Source organism: Pteropus medius, unplaced genomic scaffold (genome assembly GCF_902729225.1).
Source record: "Pteropus medius unplaced genomic scaffold, Ma_sr-lr_union100, whole genome shotgun sequence".
Lineage (NCBI taxonomy): Eukaryota > Metazoa > Chordata > Mammalia > Chiroptera > Pteropodidae > Pteropus > Pteropus medius.
In genome coordinates this window covers 6,313,663-6,318,957 of record NW_024350325.1, presented here as the reverse complement: position 1 = coordinate 6,318,957, position 5,295 = coordinate 6,313,663, and the positions used below count along the sequence as shown (strand labels likewise).

Sequence of the window (5,295 nt, the reverse complement as noted above, 5' to 3'; positions counted from 1 at the left end):
GCTGTAATTCTTATCTTTGTTTCTATGTACTTAATACATCATTTTATTTAGGCTGTTTTTAAGATTTAATCATTTGTTTTAAGTTATTTGACTATAATGTATCTGTTCTTTTTATTTTTTACTTTATTAAAAATGAATTTCTGCTTTTGATATTTTGTGCTTAGAGTTCTTTGCACTTTTTGAATATGTAATTTGATTTCTTTTATTATTTTTGAAAAATTCTCAATCATTATTTTTTCAAGTAGTTTTTCTGCCCACCTATATCTATTCTTCTAAGACTGTAATCTTTTTGTTTTGTTAGAACGATTTTAATTGATGTAACTTTAAATCAATGAACATTTCCTCATTCATATTAGTTCACTGATAAGTTCATCAAAGTATATTTTTGTGTTGGATGTCTTCTAACTTCCCTTTCAGCTCTATCAGTTTGGGTGATATTTCTAAGCAGGTTCTTGTTTATACATTCTTGGGATCCTCTTCTACATGAAACAATGACCAAGTAGGATTTGATTTTATTTGATGGTGTCAGCGCCGAGCTGATAAGAGGGAAAGGCTTTGGTGGTGAGATGCCCAGTTGAAAGAATGCACAAGGAGCCAACATGAGGATGAAACGGCAGGCACTAACTTTATTGTGGGGAGCGTGCACTTCTGGACTAGGGGACCGCATGGGCTTTACATATATCAGAGAACAATAGTGGCATTCTGCTACACATGCATAATAAACAATAAGCTGAGTCATACTTGCATAAGTTAGGCACAGGCACCCTACTACATTAATGTAACATTTTAAATCCGGAGTTCTATCCCTGGATCATAGCCAGACCTGGAACCCATGCTCCACCCCTACAGGGTTGTGGCACGAGATCTGGCTTGAATGGCACTACCTTGGCCCCACAATCCACAACAATGATCTAAAGAACAACAAAATACTACCAGGCTACAGGCTACAAGGGCTAGGACGGCTACTGTCTACTGCCTGGAGGACCCCAAGGAATTCCACCAAGTTGTCAAGAGGTCTTCTCCCAGGTCTTCTCCCATGGATGGCTTGGACTTCAGCATCTATTTCCTGGAGAGCTACCTGTGCCTGTTTGGCATGATCAGGAATGTAGATGCAGTATTCTACATGGAGTAGGCACAGGTGTCATTCTGGGGAGCCGTTAGAAGGTCAAGAGCCATGTGGTTTTGCAAAACTACTTTCTGCATTTAGGTGGTTTCATCCATTAAAAGAGTTATAGCCTGACGTAGTATTCAATGCCTGTGCATTATGCTGGGCTAAAGCTTCTACCCGCAATTCTACATCTATGGATCCCACCCCTGGAATGAATAACACCAGGGGGTAGAATCACCATGCTGCCCATTTCTCCAAGTGCCAGCGGTGATATATGGGATCCCAATTACAAGGCAATTGGGGCAAGGTAGATAATATGCGTCCAGCTAAATAGGCACTTCACCAGGTACAATAGCCGGTCCAATCAGCGGGCAAATAGGGCCAGCCATAGTGCCTGCAGACCCAGAGATACCCTGCAGGTAGCCAGTCGGTAGGCTATACCAACATAACATCACCTATCCCACCAGACCTTGGAAATATTAGCAAGGGTTGTGTTAGCACACAGCTTGGGGGGTAGCCACCCCATGATAGAGTTGGGCACAGATTTTGCTCTATGCAGTGGGGGCCCCGCTCCTGCAATTCTACATGTTCTCCCACCAGCCATCCCCACCCACTGGAAATGGCATAGCTCGTGAGAGGTGGGGAGTTGCGATGATCGTGGTGGAGCAGCGCTTCTACGGCCCGCCATCGCTGGTCCCATTCAGGTGTGGTGTTCCAGGTGCGCAGCCACATCCAGTTCTCAACTGTAGCCAGAGTAATGTGCCATGGCAGTCCCTTGGCCACTTCCACTGGTAGTTCAGTACACACTCAGCAGCGGGAAACATTGTGGACAGCAGCAAACATGTGAGCCCAGGACATGGCACTGTTCCTTATTGTCAGCCTGGGCGATAGGATAGAGCAGACAAAGGGACCATTAGGGGCAAGTCCCATCCTTCCAGGGGGACACAGGCCACCTGCCCACCTTGAGATAGAAGAGTGACTGGGAGAGGAGCTGCCCCTGGCCTGTGGTACCAGACAGTTTCTCCAAGAGTAACGGGCTAGGGTGTCTCCACTGGTGTCACAGTATGGAGAGGAATGGGTCAGAGGCTAAGGACAAAACTCCTTGTTAACAATGAACCCCCTGCCATTATTGAGAGTGACACTCATAAGGGCGTGGGCCAAATGCAAATCCAGGCCTCTACCTGCAACCCATTGCATAAGTCCCGTCCCCAGGGCTCCACCAAGGCCACCCACGGCTCTTGTGTTACCTGTATAGTCCAGGGCCATGACCAGGTGGCCTGTTTACCTGCTGCGAAAGGTTCTGGGGATGACAGGAGCAAAGCTCCCTGGTAGGCTCCAGACAAGAAATGTTTAGCAGTGGTGCCTGGGCACACTTTGATAGCCCGCAGCAAGCCAGCTACAATCCTGTCAAGGGGAGACAACCTCGTTCTCCAGGGCTGCTCATTCAGAAGGCGTTATAGCCTGTGGGAGGTTAGTATACCAACGGCACCAGCCCGGACCCAAGGTGCAGTTTATCCTTCAACAACCCTTGAATCGCTCTACCGTTCCAGCTGGCTGTGGGTGATAAGGAACATGTAACTGCTGTGCAGGCCCAGGTCTGCATCTCCTGTCCAGTAAAATGAGTGCCTCTGTCACTGGAGATTAATAAGGACTGGGCTAGGCTGCCGCAAGATGCTCCAAAGTGGTCATAGCATGGCGTTGATCAGCAGCTGTCACCGGCCATGCAAACCCTAGACCGGTAGCCATGTCCACACCTATGAACACATAGTGGTGTCCCCGGTCTGTGGGCAAAGGCCCTGTGTACTCCACTTGTCATTCCTGGAGTGGCTTAGTCTCGCGGGGCACTCCCAGGGTGCTCTTTACTCACCGTCTCTCTGGGTCCTGCTCAGCACACCAGGGGCATTGTGACACTGGAACTTGTGCTTGTGCCTGGGTCAACGATAGCCCCCATCACTTTGCTGCCTGTTTCATACATGGGCCTTACGTGCCCCAGTTTTTGGTGGAGCCAGGGGCCAATGTCCGCAGGAACTGGTGGTACACGGATGGAGTGAACTTATGCCAGAGCATCGGCTACACCATTGTCCTGGGCCTGTAACAGCTGATGGCGGGGGGCATACTATACAGTGGCCCCCTGTTGAAGATCCCGCTTCCAGAGGTTTTCTCACAAATCCTGGCAGTGGCCTATCATCCACTCCTGGGAAGCCCACTGGGGCAGCCACAGAGTTAGACCTCAATACACAGCCCAGCTGTCAGTGCAGATGTGCACTGTGCCAATTTCATTCATGAGTGCCAACCAGGCAGTGCGAAGCTCTGCCCATTGGCTGGACTGCCCAGCACCAGTCTCATACCAAAAGGTTTCTGTGGACGGCTTTAATGCCACAGTAGCCCATGTCGGGGGTTGCCCGTGGCATAAGCTGTCTGTATACTGAGCATTTTCAGGATGGGAGCCCGACCCTCTACATAGGGACTCAATACGTCCCTCCTCTCAGCAGATTCCACCAGGAGTTCTGCTTGGAACTGCACTCGTCCCCGTAGTGGGTGCAGTTGCATCCTCAGGGATGGGAGTCCGACCCTCTACATAGGGACTCGGTATATCTCCCACTTCAGCAGGCTCCTCCAGGAGCTCTGCTTAGAATTGCACTTGTCCCAATAAGAGGTGCAGTTGACCTGACAGGGGCTTGCAGAGAACTGTGCCCACTGTTCCACATTCCTCCACTTGGATAGTGTAGGGATCTGTGCAATTCTCATACAAGGAATCTTCCTTGAGGCCGCAGCCATCCCTCCACAGGTTTCGGGATTATGTCCAGTGGTGGCCTCACTGACCCAGCAGGGTTGCATAATGGCAGCCAGTTATCTCTTTAACAAGAGACCACACTCCCACGCTTTTCGAAAAAACACTGCGCTTCTGCACTTTTCCACAATTGGGACCAGAAGCCTATTGGTACCTTCCAGGAACCGTGCTTCTGCCATAAGTCCCATCCAAACCTTGCATCATCTACCTGCACCATAAGCAGGAATAGAAGGGCTGGATCTACTACATGTAGAGTTTGGGCTTGTGCTACAGCGTACTCTGTAGCCAGCCTTAAAGACCTCTTCTATCTCAGAGGTCCAATCCCATTGGGCATCCTGTGGCATTAAACAGTTCAGGGATCAAAAACCCAGCAGTCGCAAATAAGTTTGGAGTTGCTTCACAGTGTCAGGTCTGGGATATGCCTGTATCTTATCAATCACTGCCTCTGGCATTACTTTTGTCTTACCTGACCAGAAAAATCCCAAGAAATGACAGATAAGCCAGGTCCCTGGACCTTGTCCTTGTTGACTGCCCAATCCCAGTTGGCAAGAGCCCCTTGCAAGCTGGTTGTCACTGCTTCCAGTCCCGCAAGAGAATCAGAGGTTAGCATTATATATAATATAAGTACACTACAGGCAGTCATTTCCATGTGGCAAACTCCTAAGCCATGAGACCATGGCACAGTGTAGGGCTAGAGAAAAAGGCATTTGCCAAGTCTACCACATAATAGTATCATCTAAGTTCATGTGATAACCGGTCCATGATGTCCATGACATTCAGTATGGCTGCATGCAGGGGTCATGTAACCTTATTCAGCTCCCAATAGTCAACTGTCATGTGCCAGGAGCCATTAGGCTTCTTCACTGGCCACACAGGGGAGTTGTATGGGCTATGAGTAGGACAAATGACACCGGCCTCTTCCAGCTTCAGAATGGTGCGTCCTATTTCCTCATGGCCACCTGGCAGGCAGTACTGCTTTGTATTCACTACCTGGGTAGCCTGGGGCAACACCAACAGGGCATGATGTTGACGTCCCGGAAAAATAGTTTTCACTACCCAGATACTAAGGCGAAATTCACCAGCAGTGGTATTCACAGTCAAGCCTCACAAAACATCGATCTCCAAAATGTACTCCTGTATGAGGGGATATGTACACTTGGTATGTCCAAGGAGGCAATCTGCCAATACCCAATATCATAGAGACCTGCCGCACGCAAATGATTTGACTCCCATAACCTTCTATGGTTGCAGTGGGCCCGGAAAACTTGTCTGGATTCCCATAGAGCAGGGTGCTGTCAGCACTAGTGTCTAAGAGGGCTAATACCCTTTGCACATTGTGGGGGAACCAATGTATAGTCAGTTCCACACACGGCCTCTGGTCAATAGGCTCCCCAGC

The 5,295-nt window shown here is 49.0% G+C and overlaps 1 long non-coding RNA gene across 3 annotated transcripts; it reads right to left on the bottom strand.

The window, feature by feature from the left end:
- Window positions 1-600: 600 nt before the first annotated feature.
- Window positions 601-4,485, bottom strand: LOC120583844 (uncharacterized). Of its 3 annotated transcripts, none has more exons than XR_005647882.1 (3): window positions 4,366-4,485; window positions 2,356-2,512; window positions 601-1,988 (listed from the first exon to the last, which is right to left on the bottom strand). It is a non-coding gene; the product is annotated as an uncharacterized LOC120583844 (long non-coding RNA). The 3 variants fall into 3 exon arrangements; XR_005647881.1 differs by having other exon boundaries at window positions 2,394-2,512; XR_005647880.1 differs by lacking the exon at window positions 2,356-2,512.
- Window positions 4,486-5,295: the final 810 nt, after the last annotated feature.